Consider the following 27,667-nt stretch of genomic DNA (forward strand, 5'->3'; position numbering starts at 1 on the left):
ATGAAGCTGGCTAAGGTAATGAGGAAAGAGGTTTTAGGTAGGGCGGCAGGTGATCGGCGTGAAAGGAAGTGCTCCATTGCAGCGAGGCCCTGGACATGCGGAATATTTGTGTATAAGGAAGTGGCATCAATGGTTACAAGGATGGTTTCCGGGGGTAACAGACTGGGTAGGGATTCCAGGCGTTTGAGAAAGTGGTTGGTGTCTTTGATGAAGGATGGGAGACTGCATGTAATGGGTTGAAGGTGTTGATCTACGTAGGCAGAGATGCGTTCGGTGGGGGCTTGGTAACCAGCTACAATGGGACGGCCGGGATGATTGGGTTTGTGAATTTTGGGAAGAAGGTAGAAGGTAGGGGTGCGGGGTGTTGGTGGGGTCAGGAGGTTGATGGAGTCGGGTGAAAGGTTTTGTAGGGGGCCTAAGGTTCTGAGGATTCCTTGAAGCTCCGCCTGGACATCAGGAATGGGATTGCCTTGGCAAACTTTGTAAGTAGTGTTGTCTGAAAGCTGACGCAGTCCCTCAGCCACATACTCCCGACGATCAAGTACCACAGTTGTGGAACCCTTGTCCGCCGGAAGAATGACGATGGATCGGTCAGCCTTCAGATCACGGATAGCCTGGGCTTCAGCAGTGGTGATGTTGGGAGTAGGATTAAGGTTTTTTAAGAAGGATTGAGAGGCAAGGCTGGAAGTCAGAAATTCCTGGAAGGTTAGGAGAGGGTGATTTTGAGGAAGAGGAGGTGGGTCCCGCTGTGACGGAGGACGGAACTGTTCCAGGCATGGTTCAATTTGGATAGTGTCTTGGGGAGTTGGATCATTAGGAGTAGGATTAGGATCATTTTTCTTCGTGGCAAAGTGATATTTCCAGCAGAGAGTACGGGTGTAGGACAGTAAATCTTTGACGAAGGCTGTTTGGTTAAATCTGGGAGTGGGGCTGAAGGTGAGGCCTTTGGATAGGACAGAGGTTTCGGATTGGGAGAGAGGTTTGGAGGAAAGGTTAACTACTGAATTGGGGTGTTGTGGTTCCAGATTGCGTTGATTGGAATTTTGAGGTTTTGGAGGGAGTGGAGCTGGAAGTGGGAGATTGAGTAGATGGGAGAGACTGGGTTTGTGTGCAATGAGAGGAGGTTGAGGTTTGCTGGAAAGGTTGTGAAGGGTGAGTGAGTTGCCTTTCCGGAGGTGGGAAACCAGGAGATTGGATAGTTTTTAAAAAACTATCCATTCGCATGAATGGACACAGGCAGACAGTGTTTGTTGGTAATGAGGATCACCCTGTGGCTAAACATGCCTTGGTGCACGGCCAGCACATCTTGGCACAGTGTTACACCGTCCGGGTTATCTGGATACTTCCCACTAACACCAACCTGTCAGAACTCCGGAGATGGGAACTTGCCCTTCAGCATATCCTTTCTTCTCGCTATCCGCCAGGCCTCAATCTCCGCTAATTTCTAATTTCAATTTGCCGCCGCTCATACCTCACCTGTCTTTCAACTTCATCTCTGCCTCTGTACATCCGCCCCGACTGACATCTCTGCCCAAACTCTTTGCCTTTACAAATGTCTGCTTGTGTCTGTGTATGTGTGGATGGATATGTGTGTGTGTGCGAGTGTATACCTGTCCTTTTTTCCCCCTAAGGTAAGTCTTTCCGCTCCCGGGATATATATATATATATATATATATATATATATATATATATATATATATATATATATATATATATATATATTTTACACACACACCTTGAAGTAATCTACAAGCGTGGGAGCCATTGATGCCACATGCCATACACCCTTAGCTCTGTGTCTGTGTGGTATGCATAGATTTTTGAGCAGAGATCTACAAGGCCCACAAGCAAAGACCCTTTTGCCTTGTCTTTCATCAGGCCAATAACTTTATCGTTAACCAGCTTTATGTCATAAGGATTGTTAGCTGCATATCCAGACATGTCAAATGTGTTAGGATGGCACCTTACTACTTCATTCAGTAGATGAAGCTGTCCACAGACATATAAAGCAACTCTGTATCTGTGAAATAGGTTTTCAGAAACTCATAATGGAACTGGTACATATGGAGTTCAAAATATACATAGACCCACATAAACATTTTTTTTTTTTTTGAACTGTATCAAAACCTTAGCCATCTCTAGTGTGACAAAATCTTTGTTGAGGCCAGCAGAGTGGTGGTGGAGGATAGATTTCAGCCTGTGCTGTTTCAATGTTTCAACATCCACTCAGAGCAGACGCATATCATGGTGGCTCTTAGGGTAGAGTGCAAGGGATGTGGTTTTGAAATAAGAAGACAGGCTAGACAATTTTAAAATAATTTATTTATAATCCAATTAAACAGTACTTTTACAATGTCAAACGTGCACGCACGTGGGGGGGGGAAATCTTCTTCCTCTTCAGTCCAAGGTGATGCAGTGGATGACATCTATATCTTGTAAATGTCATGTATAGGTAAAGATTTCTCACTACTTTTCATGTAATCAACTGAGTGTGTATGATCGAAATTTCAAATTATTGTTCAAAGTAATATCATTAGACCTTCAAAAATCATTCCGCTTTCTTCCCAGTTGATGCCATAATAACATTGACTCAACTGTAATACACGTCTATGCATTTTGAGGCAGCAGATGTCATTGAAAGGCTTATAGGAGCTACAGTTGTTGAAAATGTGATAACTCATCCTCATTCGTGAAGGTGATAAATGTGATGTTTGTAGATATGGAATGTCCATACTCATTGAGGAAGCCTTGAACATATGTTATAATGTTAGCACTTGGAGGTGCAATTGTTAAATGCCTTAGTTGTTATGTTGCAACTATCAGTTCATACAAGTCTCTGCACAGTTCCAGTGTGATCTGATTGTATAGTACTAGTGAGAATGTTGCCACATTCTCTGGAAAGTTTTTAGAGGCTTCAAATTCAAGATGAACATCGATAGGACTATTCTTCTCTGACTCGTTTTATTTGGAAATTCCATAACAACAATTGGAGACAGCTCCTTTAATTCACTTGGACTGAGCAGACATCCCTTATTTTCTTCACTCTCATGGAATGAAGGATGTTAGTTAGTATACATGTCAAAAAGCTGACAGTATGCATTATTAGGCCAGTTTTGCCATAAGTTGTCATATGGGAAAATTACAGAATTTAAATAAACTCTGAAAATCATTAAATTACAATTGTTGAATTCACTTGAATCATTTTGGGGTTCGCTTTCCTATTAGTTTGAAATATGAGGATGATAAATCAAAGTGTCAAACAGTTACCATAATATGAAATCTAAAGGCAGCTGAGTTCTACATTCAAGTATTTTTAAAAGTTTCAAATGCATTTCATTGTTGTAGAGATGTGAGGCACGTTTCAGATTAATGTCTTGTGCACAATACTTTTCTCTTTCCTATTGACACTTTGCATTACTAACTGTTTCACTTCTTACTAATGTAAGTTACTGATTCACATTAACTAGAAAACTCCTCATATCCTCAAAGTACCCCATAAGCATTCTGAGAGGTATGCATGCACTAAATTGCTTGTACTCATATGTTGATGATCCATTAAACATCCTACATTTTTTAAACTATTTGAGCCTGATTTCAACACTGTAATGTGCACTTTTGAGGCTGATGTGATATGTACATTCCAACTATGGTCAGTTTCAGTATCATCCAGTAGTTTTTACTTATTTCCTGAAATAAGAAGGCAAATGTGTTACACATAAGATAGTATGCTGATGTGCAACTCCCAGCCTTTCTTGTGAATTTACCCTCCAAGTATAGGAAACTCCTGCTTGGAACGATCAAAGTATCCAGGTGTTGGATCACAATCTGATCTCATCATTGTTCAGGAATGTTGCTGAAGCAAAGGTTTGTGTGAGTAGCATTCCTGACGAATGACTCATTCATGATATTGAACTGGAGTGATTATGTTGAGTGAAGACACTGTGTTTGTGTGGTTTCAAGCAAATTGATATAAGGAATTGATGGTTCTTTGGTGTACCACATTGTATTTTAGTTATAAAGCGAAGTGCTGTGGATTGTGTGTGTTGGTTTTATACTGCAGCCCTTACTGCTTTGAATGGAGGTGTACCACGATCTCCCCAATGCAAAAATCAACAAGACTGCACTCTGGTCCACAATTCACAACTCAAGATGTCAAACGTCTGGAAAATGACTAGGAGATAAATCACATTGCTTGGTGTCTCCACAAATTTTGTATTCTGAATTGCCTGTAGGGAAAGAATCTGTAGATTATATGAACCAATTTGTTATTGAGAAATGAATCTGTCACTTTTCACACTCAACTCAAATTGTGCTAACCGCGTAAGTATATCCAGTGAATGAGCTGACTTGTAAAATTTATTCTGGTCATTCTGCAGAATTTAACTATTTTGAAAACCTAGTAGCATTTGTTTTGAATTTTCCTTTGTAGTGTCTAGTAGATGCTTGGTCATTCCCATTTCAGTTTTAAGTATGTTGAAGTTAACGCATAACTTGAAACCTGGCACTGTCCTTTTTAAATATTCATTTAAATCATCAATGTCGTATGTACCCAGACATACCTGCACAACTTTACCACCTCCCAGATGTAGATTGTAGTTTAATGCTGTGATATTAGTTATGGTGTTGCATGTTTCTACAGCTATCAGTGCAATGCTCCAAACCCCTTTGCTTGGTTCAATTCATCATCATCATCATCATCGTCATCATCATCATTAGCCAATTCAATCATTAGATGATGTGGCCTCTTCGAGCTGTGGATTCAGGTAGGCTTTCAGAAGTCTTCTCCAAGTGGGACGGTCTTGGAAAGTTCTCTGCCAGGTGTTACCAGCGATCTTCTTGATGTCTTTGTCCCATCTGTCTGGTGGTCTTCCTCTAGGCCTCCGGTGCTCTCTCGGACTCCACTCCAGTACTAGCTTCGTCCATCTGTTGTCTTTTCTTCTTGCAATGTGGCCAGCCCACTGCCATTTCAAGGAACCTACTCTCTCTAAGATGTCATTAACCTTTTCACAGACCGGATGTCATCTGCCCTTTTCCTGTCCTTTCTTGTATAGCCCAGCATTGATCTCTCCATGGCTCTCTGTGCTGTCCTAAGTTTCCCTTTTGTGAATGAGTTCAGTGTCCATGTCTCGCAGCCATACGTCATCACAGGAAGAATGCATTGATCAAATACTGTTTTCTTCAGATTTACTGGCATTTTTGATCTGAATACTTTTGAATTCTTCCCAAATGCTTGCCAGCCAAGCTTGATGCGCCGATAGATTTCTGGCCTTATGTCTCCCTTTATATTTATAATATTTATAATTTGGTTCAATTGGTGTCAGGTAATTCACACTTAGTACTGATGAACCACCATTTAAAGTCAAAGTGTGTGACATCGCTCCTCAAGCTCAGCTGAGGATCACTATTTTTATATCTTCTTTGTAGCTGTCAGAATGAACATGAGACATAGGTGTCTGCAGAGATGCTTAGTCATTCTCATTTCAGTTTTAACCCTTAACTGGAATTATGGGTCATTTTGGCTGACAACAATAAAACTGTCTAACAATGGAAATGCATCGAGTTTCAGTTTTGCGGACAAATGTAATCTCAGTACATTGTGAGGTGCACCAGGGACCGGGAGCTCGCTGCTTGAAATTTACTGGAAATGAAGGTAAGTGCCATCCCTGGGTCCAATCTGACCTGTGATTCGAGATACGGGACTTCTTTAGTCAGTGTATAATGACTTATTTTGTGGTATTTCAGGCACTTTATTGCCACAATGCAGCGGGGTCTCACTGAAAAAGAAATCTGTGAACTATTATTAGATGAAAATTATTCAGACACAGAATCTTTAAGTGATTTTCAACCTTGTGATGAAGAGAACATAAGTGATGATGACATAAGTGATGATGAAAATGCACAACAAGAGATTTCTTCTGATACAAGTAATTCATAGTCTAATGATTCAGTAGAGAGAGAGATAGCCAGAGGTAAAAATCAATTCAAGTGGTATACTAATCCACCAAATAGGTACAGAGTCAGAAGCCACAACATCATCACTCACCTGCCTGGTATCATCTGTACAGCTCGTGAAAAGCGGAACATGTCACCAATTGAATCATGGCAGTTGCTGATATCAGATGAAATGATCACACACATTTGCACTCATACTAATCAGAAAATAACAGAAAATTCAGAAAAGTATAAAACTAATGCCACTTACACTAACCATGTGAGTATTATGGAAATGAAAGCATTCTTTGGTGTATTTAAATCTGGTCATGAAGATATAGAAAGTTTATAGGCAACTAATGGAATAGGCCAAAATATATTCAGAATAATGATGCAGTAAAGCAATTTATATTCCTGTTATCTGCTTTGAGATTTGATGATGTGAATTCTAGGGAAGAAAGAAGAACTAATGATCACACAGCTCTCATATCAGAAATATTTGGAAATTTCATTCAGAACTGTCAAAAAAAAAAAAAAAAAAAAAAACTGTGGCAGCTCAGAATATTTGACAGATGATGAAATGCTTTGCCCTTCTAGAGGGAAATGTTTTTTCAGGGTTATATGAAATTGAAGCCTGCTAAATACGGCATCAAGATTATGTGCCTTTGCGATGCTAAAACACACTATTTATACAATGCTTTTATCTATATGGGCCAAGCAGTCACTAATAAAACAAGCCAACATTCAGTTCCAATACATAATGCATTGCAGCTTGCAGACCCTTTGTTTGGAACAAACACAAATATAACTGCCGATAACTGGTTCTCTTCTGTGGAGCTGGTTGACAAACTGATTGAAAATGGTTTGACTTACACTGGAATGATGCACAAAAATAAAAAGGAAATTCCACCAGAATTTTTAGCCAATAAACAACAAGTAGTAGGATCTACATTATTTGGTTTTGTGAAGGATAAAACATTGGCATCTTAGGTCGCAATAAAGAATTGAAGCATACTGGTGATCTCATCAATGCACCATGACAATTCAGTCAATGAAAACAGTGGAAAACATGAGATAATTGAATTTTACAACAGAACAAAAGGTAGTGTTGATACATTAGACCAGAAATGCACCAATTATTCAGTCTCTAGAAGAACTCACCGAAGGCCATGTGTAATGTTTTCAGCAGTATTGAATGTTGCATGTGCAGGTGGATTCATATTATGGAAGGCATCAAAATGGTGGAAAACGTATGAAACATAATCATTACATAAAAGAAATTGGAATAAATTTGATAAGGCCATTTATCACAGAAAGAAAGAGAGAGTATTCTTCATTTTCAGTAGATTTGAAGAGTAGGATAGATAATTTTGTAGGGGCAGCTGATGAACAACAAAATGACCTACGACTAGAAAATTCATCTCGTAATCAAATTGGCTGATGAAAAAGAGGAAGATGTTATTAATGTGGTCCTAAAACTGACAGGAAACAATCACAAAAATGTGACAGATGTTTTAAATTCATCTGTAAACGACATGCAGAAAAAAAGTGTTGTGTACCAAGTGTCATTCTTAGTTCAGGTACTGATATAGATATCATTTGGACACTTCCATGTTCCGTTTTCATTATTTTTGTTTCTGACTGATGGCATAAAGAGTCCCTATTTATGTTAAGGGGAAGTTATGAGAAACTCCAAAGTATATTTAGGTTTTTTAATGTAAGGCTTTTTTGTAATCATGTGGCATTCCAAAATAAGTTACTAAAAATTCTTGTAAAATATGAGACATTGGACTTAAAGTTAAAAAAATAACACAATGTGAAATTTTTGCTCAATAAAAGTTGATTTATATTTGAAATAAAACCTATTTTAATACAATCATTACACATTTACATATGAATTATATCTTTTATGGGGATTATGTTGAATTTTTATTCAAGGGTCCATTTGGACCCGCGATTCTAGTTATGTACATCAAAATGTTGATTCTGGTTAAGAGTTAAGCATGTTAAAGTTTGCACATAACTTGAAACCTGGCACTGCCCATTTTAAATATTCATTTACATCAACAGTGTCTTGTGCAACCTGACGTACTTGCACAACTTTACCACTTCCCAGATGTAGATTGCAGTTTGATGCTGTGATATCAGTTACAGTTTTGTATGTTTCTAAATCTATTAGTGCAATACTCCAGTCCCCTTTGCTAAGTTCAATTGTTAGGAAGTAATTCACACTTAGTACTGATGATCAACCATTTAAAGTCAACGTGTGTGACATCACTCCTCAAGCTCAGCTGATGAAATGGTGTCCACAATTACTGTTTTTATATCTTCTTTGCAGCTGTCAGAATGAACATGAGACATAGGAGTCTGTAGAGATATGTGTAGAACTTTTGGTAGCATAGAAAACTGTGAAGTATGTGATTATAGGCAAAGTAGTGGCACAGGTCTTCTGGAGACAGTAAATTGTCAAATGCACTGAAGTATAGACACTATTTTGGGTTCTTTTTCCTCTTTCATATGCCACCTGGAGAGTTCCAGGTCCTCCAACAGTGTCTTAATTCACAATTACACATTCATTAGATTTCCACATAGTCTTGGGTAGGGTTTTGTGCATGAACTCTCCACAAAATCTTGGGATAAAGAACTTTTTGATGAATTTAAGAAGGTCAGTATTTGTAAGTGGTATAGTTTCAAATATAGTCCTTTGCCAGCAGCCACAGATGACATTAATCTATTATGCTTTTCGACCTCATTAAGCTGCTGTGTTGCATTTTCTGCAGAATCAGGCATGACTATGGGAAAGATAGTTGCCATCTACAGGAAAGTTACAGACCTTCTGAGAAACAGCTGCATGAGTATTAGCTCAAAGGGCAAGGAAGTACTAAGGAAAGAAAAGAAAGCTCAAAGGTAGTAGGAATATATAGAATTGGTATACAAATGAGATGAACTTGACAGTGTTATGAAAAAAAGGGGAACAGTTGGGAAACATAATGAAAGATGTGATACTCTAGAAGAATTTGACAGAACACTGAAAGGCATAAGTCCAAACTAGTCCCCTAGGGTAGAAAACATTTCTTCAAGATTATTGAGGTCCTTGGGAGAGCCAGACCTGACAAGGCATGCAAGATAAGAGACAGACAAAGTACCTGCTGATTCTTCGAGAAGAATCTAATTATTCCTATTCCAAGATGGCAGATGCTGACAGGTATGAATATTACTTAACCCTAAGCTTAATAAGTCATGATTGCCAAGTAGCGATGTGAATTATTTCAGAACAGTGGAAAAACTGGGAGAAGCCTGCCCTTGGGAAAGATTAGTTTGGGTTCTGTAGACATGTAGGATTGCATGGAGCAATACTGACCCCCATAACTTATCTCAGAATATAGACTAAATAAAGGTAAAACTGCATTTACAGCTTTTGTTGAGTTAGGAAAAATTTCTGAGATTTCTGACTGGAATACATTTCTGGAAATTCTAAAATTAGCAGGGACAAAATATAGTGAGCAAAATGCTATGTGTCACTTATACAGAAACAAGATTGTTCAGTTACAGGTGTTGGGAATTAAAGGGAATCAGTAACTGAGAAGGGAGTGACAGAGGTTTGTAGTCTCTGCTGTTATTTGTCACTAGACAAAAAAAAAGTATGAAATCTGTTCTTTATCAATATGTCTATTTGTGGATCATGATAAACGAGATAATAGAAATAATGTTTTCAATGAACACAGTGGATTCTTTGCTGTTATCACAAAATAATTGTCCCTCTAATGGCAAGAATTTTATGCAATAAGGAAGATGATGATAATACCAAGGACAAAATTCTGTATATCAACATCAGCAAGTTGTGAAAAAATTTCTTCATTAAGCAATATACTTTCCTGTTTTCCTAGTGGGAACAAATGGAAAACAGATCTAGTGCTATTTCTTGAACGAATATTATATGAGGTAAGAAGTACTAATATTTTTGTTCTGTCACTTTCACATCATCATAGCCTGGCAGGATGATCTTTTGTAAATGAAGTGGAAAGTGTGGATAGTGAGACATGATATATATTACAGCAAACTGAAAATTTAACATTTGTAGAGGTAAGCAATTTGGGAAAAAGATTCCACACAACACATGGTTTCTACCTCAATTCACTATGTAAAACTGTCCATTAGGGAGTATTTTGGAAATATTAAATAAGAAAATTATGATAATATTGACGCTTCAGATACCTTCACTCAAGGACAATAATTAGTAATTATTATGACAATCTAATGTGTAATCCACTATTACGGAAGCATTACCACTCCAAGACAAGTATGATGTTTGGTTAACTCAAGGAAACCTTCAAGTCAAGTTGTTCACAGACAAGCACAATAGAGGCAAAACCAACACCTGAAGTATCTGCGACAGCAATATTAGCAGCAACAATAACATTAGCAGCAGCAGCAGCAGCAGCAATGACAATAACATTAACAGCAGCAATAACAACAACATTGTCAATGGCAGCAATGAAAATAACACTAGCAGCAACAACAGAAGGTGCACGAAAACTGTACTGCTTAAGCATACCATAAGGAGCACCACATAATGTAACTAGTTTTCATTGCAACACTCAGTGTCTTAGAGACAAACCATTAGATGTTGAGGGAGCAATGGATAGTGTATATATTGACTGCATGTGCATTATGGCGTACTGGTGCAGAAATTTTGAACTAAGTAACATAAGTAACAAATTAACTGTGAACAACAAAAAACAGTTTGGATAAGCTTCAGACATATAACAAACAAACTAGGAAAAAACTAACAGAAGAACTTGGGCAGTGTATGATAGAGGAAACACCTTTATTAAATTTTTAGGAGTATGGCTATACGAAAATTTAATGTGGGGGACACATACAGAAGTGTTAAACAAAAAATTATGTCAGTATTGTTATGTTCTTAGAATGCTAAAAAATTCTGGAGTATTGATGCAGTGCTTTGTTTGTACTTTGTGCTCATACGTAGCACATTAATATATGGCACCATATTTTAGGGAAAACATTCATGCTTCACAGGAGAGCAATAACGATAACAAAAGGAGTGACACATAAAGAATTGCATCAAAATTTTTTCAGGGAATTAAAAATCGTGACCCTACCAAGAATCTATATTTATGAAAGTATATATTTGCTGGGGGCACACCATGACCAGTCCGTGTTCAACAGTCAAGTCTGCAACTATATAACAAGAAAGAGAGATGATTTTCATAGAGAAATTCACACAAAAGCTGTCTATCAAAATGTGCTCTTTATCAGTCTAAAATCCCTTTTAGTGAATTGCCAAAGGAAATTTACAGAATATCAGAATTCCACATATTCAAAAAAGAACTCAAAATGATAATTATCAAGAGTTTTTATAGTGGCAAAGAATACTTAGACCATTAGCATTCAGAATAGAGCAGCTTGTTTATTTCATCATAGTGACCCGAAGTGCTCATCTGAAAAATAAACTGTATTCAGTTATTATTCTAATTTAGTATATTATGACTGTTGTTATATGAATGGTTTCATGTTATACATAAGAACATTTATTATCCAACATATAAATGTAAATCTTTCATGTCCTAGAAATCAGAAATGTGCTCCTTATACTCACTTTAAACTTGCCAGTGTGTCCTGTGACAACATCTGTGAACTTGCCATCTCTGTGTACCCATAGACTGAACTTTTGAGTTCTGCCGCAGTACATGCATCACCTGAGTCCATTGTCAGGTACAAGTGCACTCGACTCACTCAAAAAGGAGAGTGAGTACATGAATTCACAACTATAACCCCAGACTTGTGGCATTTCCAATACATATGCAACCATTCTAAAAGAAATTTTCACAGTTAAACTGTAAATTACTATTCAATTACTTCACACAGTCATGATTTTGGCTTTATAGCCACTCACAAGTGCAACCTGAAATGTCAGACAATGTCCAACCAGCCTAAATGACAAAAGCAAATTATGTACCAATATAATGACTGATCGTTTAGCAGTGAATATTGATGTGTTTATACATACATCTATGCAGATAAAACTTTTTTTAAAGACTGCTATAAATTCATTTTAATATTTAACATCCATTCAAAGAATGTCTAACAACTGTGTTGATGTATACACACTTTCAAGGCATTACTGAGTCTGTACCAGCACCAGAAAAGATGACATGAGGATGAAGTACAATCTCTAATTGGTGATTGATTATTAAAATAAATTATAGAAATGAATAATAAGCTAACTACTGACTGTAAGCCCATAAACACAAGTTGCCATGACCAAATGAATATAGAAATAGTATGATTTTTTGTCACAGGGATATAACAGTGACATTGCTCTGTACCCAGTTTTCATATAATGTAGCACATAATTTTTCTTGTAGTGGAGATGGAATAAACAAGAATACAACTGTTTTGCTGGCATTAGACAAAATTTGTATGTTTTCCATCTTAAGTGTGGAATGTAGCATGGAATTTATTCCAGATATCATCCCTCCTCTAATGGAACACACTTGCAGTTGTGTACTTTACATAATTTAATTTTCATCTTACATCCTCCACAGTCTCACAAAAAACAGCTTCATTAAAGGCCATTGATTCTGACAATTAGTCACTACATCTTGTTAAAATTTCGTGTGACGATGGCCTCCGTCGGGTAGACCATTCACCTGGTGCAAGTCTTTCGATTGGACACCACTTCGGCGACTTGCACATCAATGGGGATGAAATGATGATGATTAGGACAACATAACACCCAGACCCTGAGCGGAGAAAATCTCCGACCCAGCCGGGAATCGAATCCAGGCCCTTAGGATTGACAGTCTGTTGCACTGACCACTCAGCTACCGGGGGCGGACATTACATCTTGTTAATTCTACGTCACATCAGCAACATCACATACTCATCTTCCATAATGACAATAAGTCATGACTAGCCTTACACTCCAGCATGCTTTAGAAATATAGAACGAGTCGATGAGTATGAAGTGACCACAGCACCATGGTTCTCAGACTCATCATACTTGCAGAACTACAGCAGAACCCAGTACGTTGTCCTCGATGGTGAGTGTTCATCGGAGGGGAGGGTATCATCTGGAGTGACCCAGGGAAGTGTGGTAGGTCTGTTGTTGTTTTCTATCTACATAAATGATCTTTTGGATAGGGTGGATAGCAATGTGTGGCTGTTTGCTGATGATGCTGTGGTGTACAGAAGGTGTCGTTGTTGAGTGACTGTAGGAGGATACAAGATGACTTGGACAGGATTTGTGATTGGTGTAAAGAATGACAGCTAACTATAAATACAGATAAATGTAAATTAATGCAGATGAATAGGAAAAAGAATCCCGTAATGTTTAAATACTCCATTAGTAGTGTAGCGCTTGACACAGTCACGTCAATCAAATATTTGGGCGTAACATTGCAGAGCAATATGAAGTGGGACGAGCATGTAATGGCAGTTGTGGGGAAGGCGGATAGTTGTCTTCAGTTCATTGGTAGAATTTTGGGAAGATGTGGTTCATCTATAAAGGAGACTGCTTATAAAACACTAATACGACCTATTCTTGAGTACTGCTCGAGCATTTGGGATCCCTATCAGGTCGGATTGAGGGAGGACATAGAAGTAATTCAGAGGTGGGCTGCTAGATTTGTTACTGGTAGGTTTGATCATCATGCGTGTGTTACGGAAATGCTTTAGGAACTTGGGTGGGAGTCTCTGGAGGAAAGGAGGCGTTCTTTTCGTGAATTGCTACTGAGGAAATTTAGAGAACCAGCATTTGAGGCTGACTGCAGTACAATTTTACTGCCGCCAACTTATATTTCACGGAAACACCACAAAGATAAGATAAGAGAGATTAGGGCTCATACAGAGGCATATAGGCAGTTATTTTTCCCTCATTCTGTTTGGGAGTGGAACAGGGAGAGAAGATGCTAGTTGTGGTATGAGGTACCCTCTGCCATGCACCGTATGGTGGATTGTGGAGTATGTATGTAAATGTAGATGGAGATGAACCCCATTACCACTGATGTAACAGAGGCAGCTTGATTTGTGAAGTATGCAGCCCAAACATTAGACTCATACTCACCATGTTGCTGATCTCTAGTTCTATTATCTACATAAGATTATGTATGACAGATCCTATATCATTTTACAGTGCTGAGATACAAGGATGCAAAATAAACAAATAAATAAATAATTACCAGTAAATTAACATTCACTTATATTAGTTAGCATATCAGTATAACAGAATGAATGACAAAACTGAGTGTATGATTCCATACCAAATTGAGTATAAAAGGTGTGGAACAGATTCATTTAGGAGGAAAAACATTCCGAAGCAGCAGCTGTTGTGCAGCTTACAAAGTACAAGTCATGGCAACATATAGACCACCCACTGGGAATATAGAAATAGTCATTAATTAGTTAGAAACACTTCTTAACATTCTGTTTACCAAAAGAACCAATGTAGCTCTGTGTGGAGACGTCAATACGAATCTCAAATCTCGTAAATGAAAGTAGACAGTGCCTTTCTTAAATTTCTTGTGTAACATTAACCTTTTCCTTCATACATGGACCCACAGGAATAACAATATGGTAGTGAAAGTTCATGCAGAAAGTAAATAATTTAGGAGTTAAGGCAACGGCTTGTTGAATAGTAGAAATGTTGAGTTGTTGACAGGCACCAAAAAAGAAATGAAAACTTCACTAGCTTTTATCACTTCTTGTGATAAATTATAAAATTTTCTGGTTTATTAACTAGTGGGTCTACCATTGTCTATAGGAAACATATTTTCCAAACTGCCTGGTGATACCCTCCAGTAACCTACCTCCCACAGTTAGGTATTGTCAGTGAACTGGCCCTTATTGTGCTGGCTATGATGGGAATTACAAATTACACCCATACTGGTACTTTGTACATTCATTAGCCAGTCCACATGTACTTAATTCAAGTGGCTGCCAAACCAAACATTTATCATTAGATTGGTGCACTTAGCTAAAGACTGCAAGTGTCAATGAAATGTTTTGTTTCAGTTTGCTTAATGCTAAAATTTATTTTAATTTAAAATATTGAGCTACAATGATTCTCTTGTAATTGAACAACTGAAACTGCAATACAGTTTTCCTGTTTGTAATACAGATGAATGATTCTCATTTCAGATTAACGAGCTCAACAAAGTCCTTTGCCTTTTATTTTGACAGTTATTTTCTTTCAATACTTTGAGTCAGTCTCGAAAGTTCTGTTACATTAATGTTGTTGTTATTGTTGTGGTCTTCAGTCCAAAGATTGGTTTGATGCAGCTCTCCATGCTACTCTATCCTGTGCAAGCTTCTTCATCTCCAAGTAACTACTGCACCCTACATCCTTCTGAATCTGATTAGTGTATGCATCTCTTGGTCCCTCTCTATGATTTTTACTGTCCATAGTTCCCTCCAATACTAACTTGGTGATCCCTTGATGCCTCAGAACATGTCCTACCACCCAGCCCCTTCTTCTAGTCAACTTGTGCCACAAATTCCTGTTCTCCCCAATGCTATTCAGTACCTCCTCATTGGTTACGTGATCTACCCACCTAATATTCAGCATTCTTCTGTAGCACCACATTTCGAAAGTTTCTGTCCTCTTCTTACCCATCCATGTTTCACTTCCATACATGGCTCGCTCCCGACAAATGTCCAGAAAAGGCTTCCTAATACTGAAGTCTGTATTTGATGTTAAAAAATTTCTTTTTCAGAAATGCTTTTTTGCCATTGCCAGTCTGTATTTCATATCCTCTCTACTTTGGCTATCATCAGTTATTTTGAGGTCCAAATAGTGAAACTCATCTACTACTGTAAGTATCTTGTTTCCTAATATAATTCCCTAAGCATCATCGCATATAGTTCAGTTACATTCCATTATCCTTGTTTTTCTTTTGTTTACATTCATCCTATATCCAACTTTCAAGACACTGTCTATTCCATTCAACTACTCCTCCAAGTCATTTGCTGTCTCTGACAGAACTTCAAAGTTTTTATTTCTTCTCCCTAAACTTTAATTCTTACTCCATTTTTTTCTTTGCTTTCCTTTACTGCTTGCTCAATATACAGATTGAATAACATCGGTGATAGGCTACAACCTATCTCATCGCATTGTCAACCACTGATTCCCCTTATTGCCCCTCTATTTTTGTAACTGTCATCTGGTTCATGTTCAAGTTGCAAATAGCCTTTTGCTCCCTCTATTTTACTCCTGCTATCTTCAGAATTTTGAAGAAATGTTTACAGTCAACATTGTGAAAAACCTTTCTCTAAATTTAAAGATGCTATAAACATAGTTTTGCCTTTGATCAACCTATCATCTAAGATAAATCGTAGGGTCAGTGCTGCCTCACTTGTTCCTACATTTCTCCAGAATCCTAATTGATCTTCTCCAGAGTCAGCTTCTAGTGGTTTTTCCATTCTTCTGTAAACAATCTGTGTTAGTGTTTAGCAACCATGACTTATTAAACTGATAGTTCAGTAATTTCTGAACCTGTCAACAACTGTTTTCTTTGGAATTGGAACTATTACATTCTTCTTTAAGTCTGAGGGTATTTTGCCTGTCTCACACATTTTGCACACCAGATGGAAGAGTTTTGTCATGGCTAGCTCTCCCACGGCTATCAGCAGTTCTGACATAATGTTGTTTACTCCTGGGGCCTTGTTTTGGCTTAGGTCTTCCAGTACTCTGTCAAATTCATCTCAGACTAGGATTGAATGTAACAATATTATGAGAAGGAAAGTTGCTGCTCACCAGACAGTGGAGATGCTGAGTCACAGAGATTGTCACAAATAAAGCTTTTGGCCAGTAAGGCCTTCATCAAAAATAAACAACACACACACACACACACACACACACACACACACACACACACACACACACACAAAAATCATAACTCACACACACAACTGCAGTCGTCTGCGTGAGTTACTTATGTCTTATAGAGAGAGAGAGAGAGAGAGAGAGAGAGAGAGAGAGAGAGAGAGAGTGTGTGTGTGTGTGTGTGTGTGTGTGTGTGTGTGTGTGTGTCTCATCTGTTTTTGATGAAGGCGTACTGTTAAATTCTTCTCACAGTATCATATCTTCATATTTATCTTCATCTACATCCTGTTCAATTTGTATCTTATTGTCTTCAAATTCATCTCCCTTGTATAGACACTCCATATACTCCTTCTGTGTTCAGCTTGCTCTTCTCTGGTTAGAACTGGTTTTCCATCTGAGCTCTTGATATTCATACAGGTACTTTTCTTTCACCAAAGGTCTCTTTGATTTTCCTGTAGGCAGTATCTGTATATCTTCTCCTTAATTTTTACATTTGTTTTCTAGCCATTCCTGCTTAGCTATTTTGCACTTCCTGTCAATTTCATTTTTTAGACATTTGTATTCCCATTTGCCTGCTTCATTTACTATATATGAGGCATATTTTTTAAGTAAGGTCCATTTTGTTGTAGACACTAGTAGTTCACATGCATACAACAATGAGCACATGCATCGTGTACCAGCATGCCTCAGAAACAACTGTGCTCAGTTTCAGCTCTGTACCTAACATGTACAGTTGTGTTCTGTGCTTTCAAAATGTTTAAGGCTATCAACTCACCCGTCGCATGTGAGGTTCACTCAGTGATACAGTTTTTGTTAGCAAGGAACCTGTCTGCTGCAGAAATTCACCATACACTGTGAAGTGCATAAGTGGGTATGAGAATTCAAAGATAGCTGTGACATCGTCCACGATGAGGACCGCTCCAGTCGCCCTTTTTTTGATTACAGATGATTTGGTGGCTTCAGTTGAAGTGAGGATTCATGAGAACAGGTGCTTCACAATAATAGATCTCTCAAACATATTTTCTAACATGCTGAGATCAGTGCTTGACAACATTGTTTCTGAACACTTAAAGTTTAGGAAACTGTGCTCATGTTGGGTCCCAAAACTCCTAACAGAGGACCACAAAAACCAAAGATTTGAGTGTGAAATGAAGTTCTTAACTCGTTATCATGAAGAAGGTGATGGTTTCTTGAGTCAGATCATAACTGGAGATGAAACGTGGATTTCGCACATCATGCCCGATTCAAAGCAACAGAGCATGGAGACACACACACTCACGTGTGAAGGTGAAGGCCAAACAGACTCTGTCCCTGTGCAAAATCATGGTGTCAGTGTTTTGGGATAGACTTGGTGTTTTGTTGGTTGACTTCATGCAATGAGGAACTACTATCAATGCAGAAGCATACTGCAAAACCCTGAGAAAGCTATGCAGGGCGATTCAAAACAAAAGATGCGGCACGATGACAAAGGGAATTGTCCTTCTCCATGACAATGCAAGACCTCTCATTGTGGGTCATACCCATGATTTGTTGGACAGTTTTGGCTGGGAAGTTTTAGACCACCCCATCCTACAGTCCTGATCTTGTGCCGAGTGATTACCATCTGTTCCTCCATCTCAAACAACACCTCAGTGGCAACCGTTACAATGATAATGATGACGTGAAATCGGCAGTGAACTCTTGGTTATCAGAGCAGGGGGCAAGTTTTTATGAAGAGGGTATTTTAAAATTGGTTGAAAGGTATGATATATGTTTGAACAAACTGGGCAACTATGTCAAAAAATAGAGTGAAGTATGTACTTTCTGAAAATAAATTTACTTTTTTGAAATAACTTCTCATTGTGTACTTATGTTCAAATGAACATTACTTAAAAAATACATCTCATATTTATATTTTCTCCTTTCATTTATTAAATTCAGTACCTTCTGTGTTATCCAAGGTTTTGTCTGTTCTAGGCATCGTCTGTTCTAGTCAACTGTTGCCTAATGCTCCCCCTGAAACTCTCAACCACCTCTGGTTCTTTCAACTTATCCATTTCTCCTTTTATTTCCTTTCCTGTTATTGAATTCCAGTCCCACATCACAATTAAATTTTCGTCCACCTTAACTACCTTGAATAATTTGTTTTACCTCATCATACATTTCTTCAGTATTTTCATTATCTGTAGATCTAGCTGACGTAGAAAATTGTTTTACTGTGGTAGCTGTGGGCTTTGTGTCTGTCTTGGCTATGACATATAATACATTCATAAGACTTGAAAGAAAAAAAAAATTTCTTCCCACCTACAACATGTAATTGTCTTGAATTTACTATAATTACTTGTTTCACAAGTGTCAATATTTTACATTTTACATTTTGACATTTATTTGGTTTCCATAAAGTACTTTTATATATAAAAAAATTGCTTTCCCATTCAAGTTCCTTGGTGTTAATTGCTAAACACTGCAATGAAATTTATTTTCCTGCACATTGTTTAACTTAACAAATCTAATTTTTTCTGCTTGTAGTCTATTGAAATATTTCAAGTTGTTGTATCAAAGGCAAGAGTCCTCCCTTTTAATACCCACAAAAATATGAACGTTCTGCCTGATGTTGCCAAAACAAGGTTCTGAAGAGAATAAAGATATTTTATTACCCCTAGCGAGTCCTTATGTAACTTCAAGACTTGGACCTACTTCATTTCATTTCTGCATTTATTATTAACCATTTACTCTTTTCCCCTTGTACTGTGTATGTGTGTCTTTTTTTAATTCTTTAAACCTCCCATTTCTTCATTTCTTTCTTAAGTATAAATTCTGTTGCTCTTTGCCACTAGCCTTCTCTCATTAGTCTCACACTCACCACCCAATAATTTTAAAATGACTTTATCTCTTACCTTACCTTTATGATCTCTCCTGTCCTTTCAGTGAGCAATGTTATCTGCAAGTTAAGTTATTATCCCTTCCTTTCATTGCTTAATTTCACATTGTTTCCTCCACTAAAAGTTGTATATCTTTACTATCTGGACCGAGCGAGGTGGCGCAGTGGTTAGACACTGGACTCGCATTCGGGAGGACTACGGTTCAATCCTGCGTCCGGCCATCCTGATTTAGGTTTTCCGTGATTTCCCTAAATCGCTCCAGGCAAATGCTGGGATGGTCCCTTTCAAAGGGCACGGCCGACTTCCTTCCCCGTCCTTCCCTAATCCGATGAGACCGATGACCTCGCTGTCTGGTCTCCTTCCCCAAACCAACCAACCTTTACTATCTGTTTTTTTCAAAATAGCTTTATTCTTTACTCCACAGCGATATTGGTATCTATAATTCATTATTTAATTTTTTGTAACTAATTTTGGCACACTATAAACAGGTGCAATGTTATCATTTATTTTTCCTGTTTAATGTAACCATATAACATTTACTAACTATTAAATCGATTGCTAGTGTTTGGTTGCCTAAGTTAGTGTGCATGCTTGTAGCCATGAAGTCCAATAAAAGTGACTGCCAAGGCACTCTAGCTCATTTAGCATTACCCAGGGTGCACACTGAAGTGAAACTGGTCTGACTGCATCGTGGTCTATGTACCATGTGTAATTTCCAATACGAGATGTTTTAAGACACATTTTGTGATACTCTTTTCAACTGTCATCAAATTTGTAAATATTTCATATAAAAATTGTATTGATTATTTTGATGAATGTAAATGTCAGAGATGTATGCAAGGTTGGAGAAAATGGTGTCATGTGGTTAATGCTGGGAAAGTGTTGCATTTTATGTCTGAATAACAATGCTCAAAAGTATCTTTTTATAATTATGAACCACACAGAGAAAGTGTAATTTAAAATTTGTGAAATGTTTCAAGAATATATCAACAAAATGAAAACTGAAACGTGCTCATTGTCTTGATTAGAATTGATACAACAAGATCAAGCCTGTGAACTCCCAAAAATCCAAGTATTTTGTCAATATTCTACAGGAAAGCAAGAAAGAAGGCTCCTAGACATGGACCATGAGAAAGAATCAAGAAGAATTTTACCAGATAAGTACCAATTATTTCAATCCATCAACATTTCTGAACTATCCACCCTGTTTGCTCAGTATCTGTCCTGAAAATCAGCAGAGACAGAATTTATATAATTTTTTTTTATTTTTTTACAGCAGAGTATTGTACTTCAGTGTGGTGTAATAGTTTTCTTACCAGCCTCATCAATGATTGGGAATGGTTTGAGAAATATAACTGTGGTACTGTGGGTGTTGAACTTGATCGGAAAGTGGGTCAAATCCGACTGGTTGTGGTCCGTGCTCTGACTCACTCTATAAATGGGGTATTGTGGAGTCTCTGAATTGTGACTGGTGCACTCAAGCAGTCTATCAAACATATAAGAGAGGAATGCATCCTACTGTGCTATAAGGGCACATGGAATTATTTTATGAATGCCAATGCCACAATGGTGAAATGGATTAAAAACCTAGATTCATTCTTTCATTTCATATAGGCCCTCTTTGGACCACATTATTTCAACTGTCTTGCTTTACATGTTCTGATGTTTGCCCAGTACTCCTGCATTAAAAACCTAGATATTAATATTTAATCATTTTACTTTTGCTTTATTTAATGACATTCACTACATGTTATAAATGTACTACATGTGTGTGCCATTGAATGATGATAAATACTAAATCCTATTTATACTCAATAAGCAAGAATGATACCATTTTGTTACCCCTCATCCGAAAAATAATTTTCTCCTAAAATTATCTCCCAAATGTTTTCCGTCCACTCACTCTCTTTGTCTACTTTCCATCCTAGTGATTGTTGCATCACAGAAGAACACCTCTATATATGTTCTTTTATACTGTATCTCCATTTTTGTTGACTAATACACTCAGCTTCTCACTCAAATGGCCATTCTAAAACTAATAAAATGTTTCCTTTGTCTAGGTATCTGCTGTACTGAGGGTTAATGCCTGAAGTGTCAGCAACTAACATCACATTAGTGCTTCAAAGATGCCTAACACACAGCTCCAACCATACACCAGGAGGCCACCCAAGCACTGCTAGAGGCCGTGGACCACATGGATCTGCTCCTTTCCACAAGACACATGATCAAAAATAGGTCCAGCCATATTCTAGTACGGAGTGGTATTTAGGTCAGCTCTCAGGCCAGGCCAGACCAGACCAGTTCGCTCCAGGTGAGTTTCCTGGGCCAGGCACCAATTCCACAAGGATTTAATCAATCAGGATTCTCACTCAAGACCTGTCTCCATGAACTCACTGCCATTCACATCTGACTTTGCGGCCCCAGGAGCTGCCAGCTGTAGACTTAAGTGTGCTCTTGGCCTCCTCGCTGAAGAAGACGGGGACTCTGTCATGATGGGAGACTTGTGGACTGGTAAGTTTATTCCTGTTTAACTTTCAAATTGCTATGTACTGGACTTAGACAATTTTACCTTCTACGAGACTTTGACTTTTACAGAGTGTTTGTTTAACAAACTTAAGACTCAGTGATGACCTAACTGACCTTTGGCCACCAGAAATATTACTGTTCTATTTGAAGAGGAGTTATTTTGTTTTTAGTTACAACCTTAATTTGTATAGAAAAACTATTAATCTTTGATAAATAAAACTCTTCAATCATTGCTACGTGGATATTTTTTGTGCCGCCATTGGTGGTTATATCAGTTGGCAACGAAGTTTTATATTTACATCAGACTCCGGCATGTGCCATGATCACTCCTTGCATGTGCTTTCCTGTTGACAATATGCTCATTATAAAATTGCTTACAGCATGACTGAACTGGTGGATCCCTCTGCCCAGCTGTTAAGAATACCCCAGCAGATACAGTGCACCCATGAAATTCGAAATCCTGATCAAGAATCTGGTGGTCATCTCCTCATCACATCCAGTTATCTCCTCCCACATCTCCATTATAAGCACCATATCAGCTCCAAAGTCAAGGGTTTCTGCTCAGCAGCACCTGTTTTTCAGCCATTTGATAAGAAGGCCAAACCATGAGCAAACTATGCCACATGCATGGAGCAGCACCTCTAGTGATAATCTGAGACTCATTTTCTTTTTGGCAGACATAGACCCAGACATTTATTATCTATTACAACATCTACCCCCCCCCCCCCCCCCCCCGCAATGAACCATGGACCTTGCCGTTGGTGGGGAGGCTTGCGTGCCTCAGCAATACAGACAGCCGTACCGTAGGTGCAACCACAACGGAGGGGTGTCTGTTGAGAGGCCAGACAAATGTGTGGTTCCTGAAGAGGGGCAGCAGCCTTTTCAGTAGTTGCAAGGGCAATAGTCTGGATGATTGACTGATCTGGCCTTGTAACAATAACCAAAATGGCCTTGCTGTGCTGGTACTGCGAACGGCTGAAAGCAAGGGGAAACTACAGCCGTAACTTTTCCCGAGGGCATGCAGCTTTACTGTATGATTAAATGATGATGGCGTCCTCTTGGGTAAAATATTCCGGAGGTAAAATAGTCCCCCATTCAGATCTCCGGGCGGGGACTACTCAAGAGGACGTCGTTATCAGGAGAAAGAAAACTGGCGTTCTATGGATCGGAGTGTGGAATGTGAGATCCCTTAATCGGGCAGGTAGGTTAGAAAATTTAAAAAGGGAAATGGATAGGTTAAAGTTAGATATAGTGGGAATTAGTGAAGTTTGGTGGCAGGTGGAACAAGACTTCTGGTCAGGTGGCTACAGGGTTATAAACACAAAATCAAATAGGGGTAAAGCAGGAGTAGGTTTAATAATGAATAGGAAAATAGGAATGCGGGTAAGCTACTACAAACAGCATAGTGAACGCATTATTGTGGCCAAGATAGATACGAAGCCCACACCTACAACAGTAGTACAAGTTTATATGCCAACTAGCTCTGCAGATGACAAAGAAATTGAAGAAATGCATGATGAAATAAAAGAAATTATTCAGATAGTGAAGGGTGACGAAAATTTAATAGTCATGGGTGACTGGAATTCAAGTGTAGGAAAAGGGATAGAAGGAAACGTAGTAAGTGAATATGGATTGGGGCTAAGAAATGAAAGAGGAAGCCGCCTGGTAGAATTTTGCACAGAGCACAACATAATCATAGCTAACACTTGGTTTAAGAATCATGAAAGAAAGTTGTATACATGGAAGAACCCTGCAGATACTAAAAGGTATCAGATAGATTACATAATGGTAAGACAGAGATTTAGGAACCAGGTTTTAAATTGTAAGACATTTCCAGGGGCAGATGTGGACTCTGACCACAATCTATTGGTTATGACCTGCAGATTAAAACTGAAGAAATTGCAAAAAGGTGGGAATTTGAGGAGATGGGACCTGGATAAACTGAAAGAACCAGAGGTTGTACAGAGTTTCAGGGAGAGCGTAAGGGAACAATTGACAGGAATGGGGGAAAGAAATACAGTAGAAGAAGAATGGGTAGCTTTGAGGGATGAAGTAGTGAAGGCAGCAGAGGATCAAGTAGGTAAAAAGACGAGGGCTAGTAGAAATCCTTGGGTAACAGAAGAAATATTGAATTTAATTGATGAAAGGAGAAAATATAAAAATGCAGTAAATGAAGCAGGCAAAAAGGAATACAAATGTCTAAAAAATTAAATCGACAGGAAGTGCAAAATGGCTAAGCAGGGATGGCTAGAGGACAAATGTAAGGATGTAGAGGCTTATCTCACTAGGGGTAAGATAGATACTGCCTACAGGAAAATTAAAGAGACCTTTGGAGATAAGAGAACGACTTATATGAATATCAAGAGCTCAGATGGAAACCCAGTTCTAAGCAAAGAAGGGAAAGCAGAAAGGTGGAAGGAGTATATAGAGGGTCTATACAAAGGTGATGTACTTGAGGACAATATTATGGAAATGGAAGAGGATGTAGATGAAGATGAAATGGGAGATACGATACTGCATGAAGAGTTTGACAGAGCACTGAAAGACCTGAGTCGAAACAAGGCCCCCGGAGTAGACAACATTCCATTGGAACTACTGACGGCCTTGGGAGAGCCAGTCCTGACAAAACTCTACCATCTGGTGAGCAAGATGTATGAAACAGGCGAAATTCCCTCAGGCTTCAAGAAGAATATAATAATTCCAGTCCCAAAGAAAGCAGGTGTTGACAGATATGAAAATTACCGAACTATCAGTTTAATAAGTCACAGCTGCAAAATACTAACATGAATTCTTTACAGACGAATGGAAAAACTAGTAGAAGCCAACCTCGGGGAAGATCAGTTTGGATTCCATAGAAACACTGGAACACGTGAGGCAATACTGACCTTACGACTTATCTTAGAAGAAAGATTAAGGAAAGGCAAACCTACGTTTCTAGCATTTGTAGACTTAGAGAAAGCTTTTGACAATGTTGACTGGAATACTCTCTTTCAAATTCTGAAGGTGGCAGGAGTAAAATACAGGGAGCGAAAGGCTATTTACAATTTGTACAGAAACCAGATGGCAGTTATAAGAGTCGAGGGACATGAAAGGGAAGCAGTGGTTGGGAAGGGAGTAAGACAGTGTTGTAGCCTCTCCCCGATGTTGTTCAATCTGTATATTGAGCAAGCAGTAAAGGAAACAAAAGAAAAATTCAGAGTAGGTATTAAAATCCATGGAGAAGAAATAAAAACTTTGAGGTTCGCCGATGACATTATAATTCTGTCAGAGACAGCAAAGGACTTGGAAGAGCAGTTGAATGGAATGGACAGTGTCTTGAAAGGGGGATATAAGATGAACAACAATAAAAGCAAAATGAGGATAATGGAATGTAGTCGAATTAAGTCGGGTGATGCTGAGTGAATTAGATTAGGAAAAGAGACACTTAAAGTAGTAAAGGAGTTTTGCTATTTGGGGAGCAAAATAACTGATGATGGTCGAAGTAGAGAGGATATAAAATGTAGACTGGCAATGGCAAGGAAAGCGTTTCTGAAGAAGAGAAATTTGTTAACATCGAGTATAGATTTAAGTGTTAGGAAGTCATTTCTGAAAGTATTTGTATGGAGTGTAGCCATGTATGGAAGTGAAACATGGACGATAAATAGTTTGGACAAGAAGAGCATAGAAGCTTTCGAAATGCTGAAGATTAGATGGGTAGATCACATAACTAATGAGGAAGTATTGAATAGGATTGGGGAGAAGAGACGTTTGTGGCACAACTTGACCAGAAGAAGGGATCGGTTGGTAGGACATGTTCTGTGGCATCAAGGGATCACCAATTTAGTATTGGAGGGCAGCGTGGAGGGTAAAAATCGTAGAGGGAGACCAAGAGATGAACACACTAAGCAGATTCAGAAGAACGTAGGTTGCAGTATGTATTGGGAGATGAAGAAGCTTGCACAGGATAGAGTAGCATGGAGAGCTGCATCAAACCAGTCTCAGGACTGAAGACCACAACAACAACAACATACAACATCTAAATCTGGCAACAGAGCGCAACGGCCTTCTGCAAGGAAAGTTAAAGACCAATTTACTTGAGTAATATGACTCCTGAGAGCATGTGGTGGAAGCCCACCACAAGCTTTATAGTTTTCCTAAACTGGAAGGACTGTCATACAGAGAATGGATTACCTGCCTACAGGATCTATCTTGTGACTGCCGTTTTCCATTTAATAACCCCAAGTGCGAGCAATTATATGCAGCTTCCTTGGTTAGATGTATGATTTTCATGCATGCTGATCTCTTGAAGCTCAAGGACCCATCTCTAGAAACTTGTCTTCCCACCATCAAAGCATTCAAACAACTTCTTCAGCCCCTGCTACACTACCCCTCACAAATGTTTGCAACTTGGGCAATATGTCATCCTCAAACTCAACTATGCATATCTGCCCAATCAGTTTTCCAACATTCAAGCAAAGAGACAGTACTCTGGTGCCATCACCAACTTGGGTCTTCCTGCAGTCAGTGTTTTGTCAGTGATCAGCAACACTAATGTCACTACCAGTCAGCAAGGTGCAACCTCTTATGGGAAATCCAGACATAAGCCTGAAGTGCGTCAATCAGCTTTGAAGATTCCATTGGACTCTGCTTGCATGGGCTTCTCAGATCTGAGGGCAGACGATATGGATGAACTGTACCCAGACATAGCATATACTTAATCAATATTCCCACACTCTCAGAATCAATAATGTACCCATCTCCATGTAGGTACACTATCTGTCATGACCATTATTGATTGGAAATCATATTATAGCATAGGGTCCCCTCCCCTCCAACCCTTCAACACCCCCATGTGAAGTTACAGCAGCGATTTATAAAAATTAATGGTCCAAGTACAATATTGGTCCCACAATATCATGGCCAATTTTGATGGTGGTGCCCTAGAACTGTCAGTCTTTTAGCCATGTACCTTTTTAATGCATTTGGGATAGAAGTTCATGACTCTAATTCCACAGCCAACTCCCTGGATAAAAACCCGCACGTCAAAGCATTTTTTTTTTCCAGCCCTGTATTTTCACAACTCTCTTCAGATGTTAGAGACATTGAAGCCCATGTGACCCTCCTTCTATCAGCAGCAGTGGAGTTTTTTAAGGCTACCAAAGTTCCTTTTGTGATCAGGTATAAACTTCAGGGGAAATTACAGCACCTACGATAGGAGAGCGTCCTCATTCTCATTCCAAACAGTCGATGGGCCACACTCACTGCCACTGCTGAAAAACCAAACAGTGTGATACACATTTATGGAGGTTTCAACATGACCATCAACACCCAGCCCATCGATTATGACAGACCCATTACCTAAGGTAAAGAATAACTGGGCCTGTGAAGCAGATAGAAAAGTGTTTGCAAAAGTTGATATGAGGGACCCATTCTTCCAACTGCTGTTGGACAATGACTCCTGGTGTATCCTAGTCATCAAGACTCCCTTTGGGTTGTTCCAGTACAACAGACTTCTGTTTGGTAT

The sequence above is a fragment of the Schistocerca americana genome, chromosome 5, assembly GCF_021461395.2.
Source record: "Schistocerca americana isolate TAMUIC-IGC-003095 chromosome 5, iqSchAmer2.1, whole genome shotgun sequence".
Lineage (NCBI taxonomy): Eukaryota > Metazoa > Arthropoda > Insecta > Orthoptera > Acrididae > Schistocerca > Schistocerca americana.